Source organism: Schistocerca americana, chromosome 7 (assembly GCF_021461395.2).
Source record: "Schistocerca americana isolate TAMUIC-IGC-003095 chromosome 7, iqSchAmer2.1, whole genome shotgun sequence".
Classification (NCBI taxonomy): Eukaryota; Metazoa; Arthropoda; class Insecta; order Orthoptera; family Acrididae; genus Schistocerca; species Schistocerca americana.
The window spans coordinates 168,581,435-168,595,996 of record NC_060125.1 but is presented as its reverse complement, the minus strand read 5'-3'; positions in this window follow the sequence as shown (position 1 = coordinate 168,595,996).

The following is a 14,562-nucleotide window of genomic DNA, read 5'->3' as shown; positions in this document are numbered from 1 at the left end:
ATCATTCTGCCCGCGAACTATTCGTAACACATAGGTTGGTTCAAATGGCTCTGAGCACTATGGGACTCAACTGCTGAGGTCATTAGTCCCCCAGAACTTAGAACTAGTTAAACCTAACTAACCTAAGGACATCACAAACATCCATGCCCGAGGCAGGATTCGAACCTGCGACCGTAGCGGTCTTGCGGTTCCAGACTGCAGCGCCTTTAACCGCACGGCCACTTCGGCCGGCCCGTAACACATAGGCAGGGAGGCAGGGGAGGCGGGAGTGTGATCTGACAGAGGTACACAAAGTACCCTCTGATACAATCGTACGGTGGTTTGCAGCATACAGATGTAGATACACATGAGTTACCGCTGTCTCCCAATGCCTCACACTCTGCTAGTCACTGCGTCATGGGTGTCATGATAGTCCGAGATTTGCGCGCACCTCTTCGAGGTTATGAGGGATACACAACACCATTGCTGTGTCACTGGTTGACAAGCTCTCACCACCACTTGTCCGGGCATCACTGATTTTGCCTTGACACTAACCACTTACCTTCCTTTAGCCGCGTCTTGCTGTAGACAAAAATTTCGTCATACTTTTTTGGTCAAAACCCAGTATCGCCACAGATGGGCGGCACCTTGGGCCACATGTGCACCGATCTTATTATTAATTTGTAACCTACATATATTAATACACTATTGGCCATTAAAATTGCTACACCACGAAGATGACGTGTTACAGACGCGAAATTTAACCTACAGGAAGAAGATGCTGTGATATGCAAATGATTAGTTTTTCAGAGCATTCACACAAGGTTGGCGCCGGTGGCGACACCTACAACGTGCTGACATGAGCAAAGTTTCCAACCGATTTCTCATACACAAACAGCAGTTGACCGGCGTTGCCTGGTGAAACATTGGTGTGATGCCTCGTGTAAGGAGAAGAAATGCGTACCATCACGTTTCCGAATTTGATCAAGGTCGGATTGTAGCCTATCACGATTGCGGTTTATCGTATCGCGACATTGCTGCTCGCGTTGGTCGAGATCCAATGACTGTTAGCAGAATATGGAATCGGTGGGTTCACAAGGGTAATACGGAACGCCGTGATGGATTCCAACGGCCTTGTATCACTAGCAGTCGAGATGACAGGCATCTTATCCACATGGCTGTAACGGGTCGTGTAGCCACAACAACCATCTGCACGAACAGTTCGACGACGTCTGCAGCAGCATGGACTATCAGCTCGGAGACCATGGCTGCGGTTACCCTTGACACTGCATCACAGACAGGAGTGCCTGCGATGGTGCAGTCAACGACGAACTTGGGTGCACGAATGGCAAAACGTCATTTTTTCGGATGAATCCAGGTTCTGTTTACAGCATCATGATGGCCGTATCCGTGTTTGGCGACATCGCGGTGAACTCACATTGGAAGAGCGTATTCGTCATCGCCGTACTGGCGTATCACCCGACGTGATGGTATGGGGTGCCATTGGTTACACGTCTCGGTCATCTCTTGTTTGCATTGACGGCACTTTGAACAGTGGACGTTACATTTCAGAAGTGTTTCGACCCGTGGCCCTTCCCTTCATTCGATCCTGCGAAACCCTACATTTCAGCAAGGGAAATGCACGACCGCATGTTGCAGATCCTGTACGGGCCTTTCTGGATACAGAAAATGTTCGACTGCTGCCCTGGCCAGCACATTCTCCAGATCTCTCACCAATTGAAAATGTCTGGTCAATGGTGGCCGAGCAGCTGGCTCGTCATAATACGCCAGTCACTACTCTTGATGAACTGTGGTATCATGTTGAAGCTGCATGGGCATGTGTATCTGTACACCCCATCCAAGCTCTGTTTGACTCAATGCCCAGGCGTATCAAGGCCGTAATTACGGCCAGAGGTGGTTGTTCTGGGTACTGATTTCTCAGGATCTATGCACTCAAATAGCGTGAAAATGTAATCACATCTCAGTTCTAGTATAATATATTTGTCCAATGAATACCTGTTTATCATCTGCATTTCTTCTTGGTGTAGCAATTTTAATGGCCAGTAGTGTATGTTCCGAGCCTCTGATGAACTAGTTTTAGTGAGAGCACGATAAGTTGGCTGCCGGCTCTAAGTATTGATCGTTAAAAGTCAGCACTATTCTGGCACTGCGTTTTAAATTGTTATTTGTCTCAGACTGCTGCCACCCTCAGCGTCCACAAACTTGTGACACTGAAATTATCTGACGAAGTGGTGTTGTGTTGTCTGTGTGAACATATTATCAATTGGTTAGTAAAAGTAACTCTGCTCGTATTTAAAAATATTATCTAATATGTGACATGATCACAAATGCTTGTAAATGAGCCGTGTCGGCACATACCGATTTCTCTTCTGGACGACTTCCTCTGGTTGGTTTCTCCTCTGGTCGTCGGGTGGGCCGTATTTTCGCGACGTGCGAGTCTCGTACGAACAGCACTGGGAGATGAAGCTACGAGCTGAAGCGGCGGGGACGACGGTTGGCCGATTGTGCAGGAAGTGACCAAAGGCTCCGTTCCGCAAGAGAGTGATGGCTATTGGTTTTACACCAAAGGTACGTTGCCGCCGCCGCCGCCCACTGTCTTGTCGTCCGCCAAAGTGACCTCTTGGTGAAAAGTCGTCAGTTGGCGATTCACTTACAACCTTTTCCCTTGCCTGTTATTTCATCAGGAACGACTGTTGGCTGGTCGATCGGTCGTTTCAGCGGCCGCCGTGAATTGGGTCTTTTGACCGCTCTGGGTTCTGTGTGCCCCTGATTACTTTCAATTCGTCCCTGTTGCTGCACAGTGGCTGATTTTAATATTGGTTGAATTGCTTTTGATACTCTTTTTTGGAGGGTCTGTGATGGTTTCTTGGTTGATTTGAAGGGGACCAAACAGCCAGGTCATCGTTCACATCGAATCAGGGAAGGGTGCTGAAGGAATTCGGCCGTGCCCTTTCGAAGGGAATCTGTGAAGGGGTCCTACTAATAGGAGTCCTAATAGGATAAACAGGGCAATTATTGCGCCGAATTGTTAAACTCTTCTTTTTTTTCCAATGGGCTGTCTGTTAGTCCTAGCCGCAGATGGAGGCGGCTGTCATGCAGAGGACACTGTGGACTGTTGATAAATTTCCTATACTGGTAAGCTGCCGTATTTGTATCAAGTGAAATTTTTGAATGAGCTGTCAATCTTAACGCTGTCCGGGCAGTAGTTGATCACACGGTCATATAGAAGTAGAGCATACACGGCAGTGTGTTCTGGGAAATTTGTCGAAGATTCAAATTCAGTTCGCACTTCTATAGGCCAGACTTAATTATCTCGTTCTGTTTTGAGCAGTCTATTACGATTATCGGTGAAAGCTCCTTGAACTGCCGTAGACCGAGTAGACATCCTCCTCCTTTAGCAATTTCATAGTAAGAAGCACGAAAGCTTGCATACATCTCATATGCTAGACTGTATACATTTTCATATGGGTAGAATTCTGAATTCAGGTAGACTTTGGCATTAGTTAAGTTGCATCTATCGAATACAGTGAAATCACTTGCTATATTACCTCTCCTATCAGTTTGAAACGCAAGTATGATGAATCGAGGTGTCTCTAGCTGTGGGGAGGTTTTAATAGTCCATTTTTGTCTGCTCGCAGTCGGTAACACTGGATACTCGAAAATCTCCCACGAGCGACATGTCAGTGATAGAAATGTACCATAACTCAGGACTTTTAAAAGCTTTAAACGCTCCTCGTCTGATACACTGATGTGAGGCATTTTCCATATTATCTTGCTGATTGTGATCACACTCTCTTCTTGAGCTCCTTGAATGTATGAGTTATTATCCGTCGTAATCCGTACCAGAATGAGTTCTTGTTTAGCATTCATAATAATCTGTCTCATGTCCGCCGCACGGGATTAGCCGAGCGGTCTGAGGCACTGCAGTCATGGACTGTGCGGCTGATCCCGGCAGAGGTTCGACTCCTCCCTCGGGCATGGGTGTATGTTTTCGTCCTTAGGGTAATTTAGGTTACGTAGTGTGTAAGCTTAGGGACTGATGACCTTAGCAGTTAAGTCCCATAAGATTTCACACACATTTGAACATTTTTTGTCTCATGTCCTCAAAGTACCCCATAAGCATTTTTAGAGGGTTGCATGCAGTAAATCGCTTGTACTCTGCAACTGTTCTATCCTCCGGATCATCTATGAACCACCCCGCATTTTCTCAACTATGCATATCCGCGGGTGATGCCGAGACGTATGTTTTAAGGGTTGATGTTATACCAGCATTGCGTGTATGGTCGATCTCAGACCCACTGACTTCATAGCTTATCTCTTGGAACAGGAATGCTAAAGTGTTACGTGTAAGCTTGGATCCCACTATATCGCTGCCGTCGATTTTCTTGAATGACCCCTCTAGATATATGAAACTCTTGCATGGAAGTGTGAATGCGTCTTGGTGCTGGATGACAATCCTAATTTCATCGTTCTTGTTAAATGTGGTTGAAGCGTAAGGTTTATGAGAGAAACATTCCTGACGTATAATTCTCTCATCATACTCTACTGGGTTGGTTTTATTGAGTGAGGACGTCATTGCGCAGTTTCGAGGCAACTGATTTAAGAAACTCGTAGTTCGCACGTGTTATCACTTTGCGGTTCTGTAGCGAAGTGACGTGCTGTGGATGGGTGGTTCACATGGCTCTGAGCACAATGGGACTTAACTTCTGAGGTCATCAGTCCCCAAGAACTTAGAACTATTTAAACCTAACTAACCTAATGACATCACACACATCCATGCCCGAGGCAGGATTCGAACTTGCGACCGTAGCGGTCACGCGGTTCCAGACTGTAGCGCCTAGAACCGCTCGGCCATCCCGGCCGGCGCTGTGGATTGCGTGCACTTGTTTTATACCGTACTCCCATCCTGCCTTGGATGTAATCGTAGAATGATTTCCTCACCACGAAAGTCAACAAGTTGATTATTCTGGTCCACAATACGCAGCTCCAAATAGTTCAGTGTCTGAGCTGTCACAGGAAGGTATATTGCATTGGCAGGAGTCTCAACAATCTTATACCCCATTGCAACTGAGGTGAAGAATCCGTAAATAGTATGAATCAGACTGTCATTGAGATAGGAGTTCGTTGTAATGTTACACTCGACTCGGATTGTGATGATGGGAAGTTTATCCACAGTCTGATCTGACTTGTAAAATTTACTTCGATCCTTCTTCAAAACCTGTCCTTTTGTGAAAACCATTAGGCCCCCTACTGAACCTTTCTGGTTAAAGTCAATCGTTGCATTTACGGTCCTTATTTGACATTTAAGTGTATTGATATTTGCACGTAGCTCAATACCTTTTCCAGACTGTTTTAAGACTTCGTTTAAGTCATTGATATCGCATGCACCCGGTTCTATTTCCACAATGTCTTTTTCACCATTAATATCCAGATGCAGTTTGTTGCTAGTCTCAGTGATTTTTGGGATGCTATTGTACGTCTCCAGTCCAATCAATGCAATACTCCATTCACCAATTCTTAAATCAATTGGTAGGAAGTAATTTGCACGCAATACAGATGATCGTTCTTTTAACTTCAGAGTGTACGACATTGAATCTGAACCGCAACTGACGAAGGAATGTTTAAAGCTCCTCATTATACAGCATGCGTCTTCTTCTTTGCAAACGTCAAGAGAAACATAATGCGTAGATGTCCATAGAGGTATGTATTAAAGTACTGATAGCGCCTATAATCGTAGAACACACGTCTTCTATGAGTGAATTATCGCTGTAATTCTTCTGGCGCTTGCAGGTCACCAAATGAGTCGAAATAGTAGACGGTATCCACATTTTTCAAAACGTATGATACCCAGTGGGTGCCGGGGCCTCCAGCAACATCTGAATTCACAATGCCACATTCACCAGTTTTCCACATAGTTTTCGGTAATGTATCCCGCGCAAACACAACACGGAATCTTGGAATGTCGAATTTCTTTCTAACAAACTTAAGAAGATCATTTTCACTGCTTCGCGAAACTTTATTTGCAGTGCTTTCCGAGTTTAAATGAGGTTTTCTTATGTTCAGTAAACCTGTTGATACCCTTTGACTGTGGTTACACACACAGCATTGGTCTCTGTTACAGTTAAATCTAGTGTAAATTATCTCTGAAATGGTTTATTATGTGTGGTTATATTTCAGTCCTTTCTTTACTTAAACTATGGAAACAGTTAATGAATTTTCTTCCTAGGGATTGTTATTTTACAGTGTGATAAAGAACTGTAATGGATTTGGTGATTTTTCCAATTTGGAACTAATGACTGAAACTTGTGCATAACCCCAATTTGTCTTTATATGAACAGTATTTTGCCTCAGGTGAATATTTCCTATTTAATTCCATGCCCTTGACCTATTTTATGTGGCCTTGGAGATGTGTATTAAATACTTTATGGCAGGTACATGCGTTATTTCCGTCTGGACAGGACAAATATTGCTTTTTCTGAAGTGATGGAATATAATAATTTTATTACTTTGATCTTACCTGGTGAATAGTCCGCCCCCGGTAGCTGAGTGGTCAGCGCGACAAAATGTCAGTCCTAAGGGCTGCCGGCACAGTAGCTCAGCGTGTTCGGTCAGAGGGTTAGCTATCCTCTGTAACAATAAATTGAGTGAATGGACCAACGAAGAACCTAAATGAGTGTCATCAGACGTCCGCCCAGAACAAATTCAACGAACAATATAGAACAAAATTATATAAAAAAGGCCCGGGTTCGATTTTGGCTCGGTCGGAGATTTTCTCCGCTCAGGGACTGGGTGTTGTGTTGTTCTAATCATCATCATTTCATCTCCATCGACGCACAAGTCGCCGAAGTGCCGTCATATCAAACGACTTGCACCCAGCGAACGTTCTACCCGTAGGGAGGCCCTAGTCACACGACATTTACATTTTTGTTTACCTGGTGAATAATTTTTAATATTTTCTTGGCCGGCCGCGGTGGTCTCGTGGTTCTAGGCGCTCAGTCCGGAACCGCGCGACTGCTACGGTCGCAGGTTCGAATCCTGCCTCGGGCATGGGTGTGTGTGATGTCCTTAGGTTAGTTAGGTTTAAGTAGTTCTAAGTTCTAGGGGACTGATGACCACAGATGTTAAGTCCCATAGCGCTCAGAGCCATTTGAACCATTTGAACCAATATTTTCTTGCGAACTTTAGTAGTTTGATGATGAGAGACTTTGATGATTTGTGTGCGCAAGTTTCCTCTTTCTAGATTCATACAAGCTTTCTCGAGACAATGTATTTGTCTGTAATATACATTGATTACAGCAGAGTGTTGCTGAAAAATGTTTTTCTATTTGAAAGTGCTTTTCTCTTGGAGATAGGGTCTTTGGTTGATGACTTATCCTTCCTGCTCACCTCCTGCTTTCCCCATTTTTAATTGTGAAAATTTTTCCTGGTGCTCTGTGAATGGAAGTTTGATTTAATTGAGCTGTGCTATGTATATGATTAATGATATTACATATTTTTATGGTGATTAATAGGTAGTTTACATGCCTTTCTCTAACACAAAAATTTATAATTGTTGTTTGGAGATGAAAATAGTGCTTCTCAAGGAAAGCAAAGGTTCTTTGACTGTAATTATGATTTGAAATTTTTACTCAAGTATTAGAGTGGTTATTAAGCTGCAGCCATTCACTCTTCTCTCTTCAGTAAACATTAGTTCAGCAGCCGGGTATCGTTTGAGGATAAATTGTTTACTACTTCTGCAAAAGCTTCGATGCAGTCTACCCTTTTAGAATGATGTGAACTAGTATAAGTATGAATAAATCTGTTAAATTATCGTAGAATCCTTCCTATGGAATTACTTTGTGGATGGAATTTTGAGATAAGAATATGTTTAATGCTTCTTTCCTTTAGAAAATATCTCCTTTTTTACACGTGAAATTTGTATTGTTTTATGTAACAATTTGTCAGGTTTTCCCATCGTTGGTAGATAGTGCGGTGACAACCTTCACTTTACGGCAGATGCTGACTTTGATGCATATAACTTAACATATTTTGTGAACACATCATAAAACACTACCAGATATTTTGCAGCGACGTGTCCAGTTGGGACTGGACCTGCGAAATCGGCACAGACTAATTCTCTGGGTTTGGTCGCTATGATTGTAGGTAACTCAGTGTCACTACACCTGATTGCTGGCTTAGTTTTCTGACAAATCAAATAAGTTTTTAATTTGTTGCGTATGTACCTACGCATATTTGGAAAGCAACAGTAGCTGTTGAGTTTTCTTACGCATTTATTTGTTCCGTAGTGCCCTCCCCCCCCCCCCCCCCCCCCCCAAATAATGAGTGTGCCATGATAAAGCATGTTTACAAGAATCAGGAATACACATACACCAGTTGTTTTGATTACGGTTTCTTGAATAAAATAATAGACCATCACGAATTTTATAGTGTGCTTTTACGTTTTCGGAGGTGTTCTGATTAAGCTGTCTTTTTACAGTGTGCCAACTGTCATCTAGATCTTCTAGTACCGCCATGACTTTGCACATGTCTAAGTAATACTGATGGTAGTGTGTGTCTTTCATTAACAAAATTCTGTAGTCTTTAATCTGTTCTGAAATGTCATGTTACCTTGTGGTAATCCAGACAGTGCATCCGGTATGATACTGTCCTTTCCTGGTACGTGTGCAATTTCAAATACGTACTCTTGAAATGGAGCAGTCCAGTTGGCAATTCTTGCATGTAATAATTTGCAAGTCATTAGAAAACTTAGAGTCTAGTTGTACAGTACATACGTATATGCTTAGGCCAGATGAAATAGTTGAAGTTTTTGTAGGCTTCTGATTCACTGGTTGAATATGAACGTTCACACTCTACAAGTGTTCTACTAGCAGAACTAAGTATGCTGATCTCTTGTTTTGAGTCCATTTTGTTTACTTGGAATAGACAATTTCCAAGACCACTCAATGAAGCATCACTTGCTACACAAATGTCTAAATTCCTGTTTGGATGACATAAAATATTTAAATTTACTAGTGCATGCTCTATAGCCTCAAATTTTCTTTACAGGCGTCCTTTCAACACCAGATGGCATTTTTTTCAAGAGTGTCGATAGTTACGGACTATTTAATAGTTGTTTAGGACCCAAGTGACGAAAAAATGAAGTTAATCCCATAAATGCTTTTGATTTCCGTTTCGTCGAAGGGTGGGGGAAGTTTCTTTTAGCATCTAACTTACTGACATAGGATTTGATGCCTGCTGACGAAATAATATGCCCTAAAATTTTTATTTCTTCTCTACCAAATTTACATTTTTGTGAGTTAATCGTACACAAAATACCAGTTTAAAAAAAATCGTTGTAAAATTCTGTCAAATATTTCAAGATGTTCTGACCATGTTTCAGTAGCAATGAGAATTTCATCAATATATACAGTTAGTTTATCTACAGGATCAGGACCAAGCACGGTGTCAAGTACTGCAATGAAAATTCCTGCACTTACATTTAATCCGAAGGTACACTGAAGCGCCAAGGAAACTGCAGGCATGCGTATTCAAATACAGAGGTATGTAAACAGGCAGAATACGGCGCTCCGGTTCGGCGACGCCTGTATAAGACAAGTGTCAGAAGCAGTTGTTAGATAGGTTACTGCTGCTACGGTTGAAAGTTATCAAGATTTAAGCTAGTTTGAACGCGGCGTTATGGTCGGCGCACCAGTGATGGGACATTGCATTTTCGAAGTAGCGGTGAAGAGGGGATTTTCCAGTACCACCATTTCATGTGTGAAGTCCGCCCCGATAGCTGAGTGGTCAACGTGATTGATTGCCGTCCTACGGGCCTGGGTTCTATTCCCGGCTGCGTCGGGGATTTTCTCTGCTCAGCGATTGGGTGTTGTCTTCATCATCATTTCATCTCCATCCGGCGCGCAGGTCGCCCAATGTGGCGTCGAATGTAATAAGACCTGCACCAAGGCGGCCGGACCTGCCCCGCAAGGGGCCTCCCGGCCAATGACGCCAAACGCTCATTTCCATTTTCCATTTCCATGGGTATAACGTGAATATGAGGAATACGGTAAAATATGAAATCTCCGGCATCGCTGCAGCCGGAAAAAGATCCTGCAAGAACGGGACCATGGACGACTGAAGAGAATCGTTCAACGTGACAGAAGTGCAATCGTTCCGCAAACTGCTGCAGATTTCAATGCCGGGCCATCAACAAGTATCAGCGTGCGAACTATTCAACGAAACATAATCGACATGGGCTTTCGGAGCAGATGGTCCACTCGTGTACCCTTGATGAATGCACGACACAAAGCTTTATGCCTCGCCTGGGCTCGCCAACACCGACATTGGACTGTCGATGATTGGAAACATGTTGCCTGGTAGGACAAGTCTCGTTTCAGATTATATCGAGCGGACGGACGTGTACGGGTATGGAGACAACTTCATGAATCCCTGGACCCTGCATGTCAGCACAGGACTATGCAAGCTGGTGGAGGCTCTGTAATGTTGTGGGGCGTGTGCAGTTGGAGTGATGTGGGACCCGTGGTACGTCTAAATACGACTCTGACATATGACACGTATGTAAGCATCCTGTCTGATCACCTGAATCCATGCATGTCCATTGTGCATTCCGACGGACTCGGGCAATTCCAGCAGGACAATGCGACACCCCACACGTTCAGAATTGCTACATAGTGGCTCCAGGAATACTCTTCTGAGTTTAAACACTACCGATGGCCACCAAAGTCCCCAAACATGAATGTTATTGAAGGTATCTGGGATACTTTGCAACATGTTCTTCAGAAGAGATCTCCACCCCGTCATACTCTTACGGTTTTATGGACAGCCCTGCAGGATTCATGGTGTCAGTTCCCTCCAGCAGTTCTTCAGACATTAGTCTTGCCTATGTCACGTCGTGTTGCGGCACTTCCGCTTGCTCGCGGGGGCCCTACACGGTGTTAGGCTGGTGTACCAGTTTCTTTGGCTCCTCATTGTAGTTCACAAAATTGGTAACTCCTTATGGCGTGAACAGAATCATTGTATTTTTTGGCTCTTCGTGATATTTTATCCGCTAATTAGAACTCCTGAGATATAGGCTAGTGAGGTTTTTTACTCCGTATAATTGTTGTTATTGTTCGTTCAAGTTCTGCGGTTGAGTACGAACTGGTACAATACTTTTATTATGGTTCTTGCGTCTAAAACGAGTCTTACGTGCCCATTTGCTCTGTTTACTGCAAGCAGTGGCTACAATCCAAGGATGAAGACGGTTCTTTAACCTTCCACATAATCATTTTCTTAATTTCATGATCAACGGCCTCTCGCTTGGTCCAGGGATTGGGATATGATTTTCCACACTATGTTTCATGTGGATTGATATCCATTTTATAGAAATACGTATTAATTGTGCCTGGTTTTTCATCAAATGTGTGTAAATGTTTAACCACTACGACCCTCAATTCTTGTCGTTGTATTTCACTTAAAAGTGTGGATTCTGTGATCTTAGTATTAATGCGTTCGCTGTTATTTGCACTACTCTAGTTTTGAGTAGCAGTATACTCAGACGGCGCACTTTCGTGGGTGAGAGACCATACGTTTTACCCTGGAGAAAACTTACTTTGTATTTCAGGTGTCTGCAATAAATCAGATTTTATTTGTTTACCCTCGACCGTCAACAAGAAATTTCCTTTATAAAAGTCGAATCAATGGTTCTTTTCCCTAAAAAATTCGATGGCAAGGAGGCATTCCACATTAAGACCGCTGATTACTAGGAACGGGCACAGAATAATGCCATTCCTGTTACTGTGTCCATCTGTGTCTGCCATTTCACTAACATAGCTACTAATAATAACCAGGAGCACCTGTACTGGGAGTATAAGAATTTTTGTGGCTTTCCTTATTCTTTTCAAAGATGTTTGTGAGAGAAAATTTGTTGTCGCATCTATATCAAGAACTCTAGTGGCAGGTATTTTGCCTACAGTTCCTTTTATTTTAGCCTGTACTGCCCTTCGTACCTGATGTCGTGACTCCTGTGTGAGTTCGTCCCTGATGTCAATACCATCATTGAATCTAAGTTTTGTTTTTACTTGTTTTGTGCCACCAGACTGTGTTAAGACTGACATTCTAGAACAAAACGTGGTCGGTTCTTGTTTGTCGGCGCACACTGTGTATCAGACGTCGTCTGCTCATGTGTGAACTCCACCATATTTACGGAATGCCCTTGTTGTGCATGCCGTACTCAGTTAACATATTCACTTGACGTACCCGGTTTATGAGTGTATTGCGGGATAGCGTTTTGCGGAAACTCATTCGTGTTCTCGCTAGGCCTGTAAATAAATGTCGTGTGACGAGGGCCTCCCGTCGGGTAGACCGTTCGCCTGGTGCAAGTCTTTCGATTTGACGCCACTTCGGCGACTTGCGCGTCGATGGGGAACAGTACTGTTAGTTTTGGCTGATGTAGTACTGACAGTTGCCATTGCCCTGATACCGAGTGTGGTATCTGTTGTTAAACTTCTTTTTGTTTGTAAAGGTGTTCCGCGGTCGATGATCGGTAGACTGACTGTCATAGCTTGGTGACGCGGGCGTTGACGTCACGGACTGTGCTTCGGCGCCCTTGCCGACCAGCTGTTATTGTTTCCGGGCTGTTCAAATCTTGGTTTGCCTTTTCCGCTAGTTCGGCGTCTTTTCTTTCGCGCCAGTCAGTATAACTGTCTGTGATGATTTGACAATGCGCACTAATCTGTTGTTTTCGCTGGCTATACTGTTCGCTAGCAACATTTTCCATACGGGCTTCCATATTTTTCACAGCATTTATTAGCTTTTCCTGATTGTTACTAAGTTTGTGAGCTGTTGCTGGGAGGCCCTTGCATGCATTCTGTGATAGTGTAATTTCTTTATCTACGGTGGTACATTGCAAAGGCAGATTATCGAAATTTGTATTTACTTTTCTTTGCCATCCGAGTGCGACTGTAACTGTGTACGGATATCATCTACTTGTTGCTTTGTGGTAAGACCTTGTGTTCTTTGATCTAACTTTTCATCGATCAGGGTAGTACGGTGTTCAATTCAGCTTTTAATTGATTGAATGTCGTATGTTAATTTGTTTTTGCAGAGATTTTATGTCATTGTCTTGTTTGTCGTGCCTAGCATTTAAATGGGTTTTCAAAGTCTAATTTGTCAAACATCTGTTGCAAGTATGCCATTATATCGATTTGTTCGGGCTGTGTAATTTGCACTTTGCGTGCAAGGAGACGTGTCTACCAAGCCACTGTCTGCATGCTATTCACTTTCGGCATGGATTTGTGCGTTAATGAGATTACTGTTCAATATTTCTGTTTCTTCGTCTTCAGAATTTGGCGCTGGTTCACGTTCTGAAGGCAGAATTTGTTCAACATTTTGTTCAACCGAATTATCTGACTCCAATTCATTGCCCATCGGTAATTCGGCATTGTCTTCCGCAGCCATTGTATCAAATTTGCGTATCTTCATCACACGTAAAAGTCGAAATAAAATTCGATAGAGAAAATTTTTAAATAATGGATCTAGAAAAATATCCACGAGTGATTTGAAATATCTTTCACATTAGGCACCTTCGTTAATAATTGCATTTATATCCAAAAACAATCGAGGCTAGTTTCTACGCCATTACGTGTTACTATCCAAGAGGCAGTCGCTTTGAAATTCACAATACAACAATTAAGACTGAATATAATTGAAGTTCTATAACCCTGAATAATTAACTCGGAATAAATAATAAATCACGTGCATCCATGAAAGATATTTTCTTATGTAAAAGTTTGCTGTCTTACCTTGGTTGCAGAGAACTGCGGAAGTGAAGTCGGCAAATTTCATGGGCCGCGTGAAGCTGTTACTTTCCCATCTTTCTTTCTTACTCCGGATATTCAGAAGTGGTTTCAAAATTCTGATGACGTATTGTTCGTGAAATAGAAAAAGGATTTATATAACAAACATTCAAAACGGATCTTGTCATTGAACTGTCAATTTATAACTGTATCTTCCTCCTTCACGTATTTCATCAGTTTGTATCAGTTCTTTTACTGAGAAAGGATGACATAAAAAGAGGGCAGTCATTTCTGCCAGCCGAGCCCGAGAAATGTTTAGTGGTTGGATATTGAATTTCGGAATTAGTGACTGCAATAAAATTTAGCTCAAATGGGAGGATCAGATATAAGAAAGTATCTTACTTACGCAACGGCGTAAGTGCGTGGGATTGGCTGGAAGGCCTGAAATCTCATTAAGAAAATATTTGCAGCTGTGCCATTGCCTGTTTAACAAAGGGATGCCGTGATCGTGTTATTTGAAACTACAGTAATGACAGAATAATTTGAAAGTATCAGACTTTGAAATCCCGGAACTAAACGTTCGAGATGGCAAGGTTCTTAGATATTTACCGTGCGGTTTGCGCTAACAGCATTGACATCTTCTGCTGGCCAAACGAATCTCTTTGTTCTCGGCTTATGATGACAGTACCACCGATAATCTAAAGCTGTAACGACAAATCTGGATAATTATTTAATATAGTGATGATTAATGTTAATTAGTGTTAGAACAACTGAATAATTAACTTAA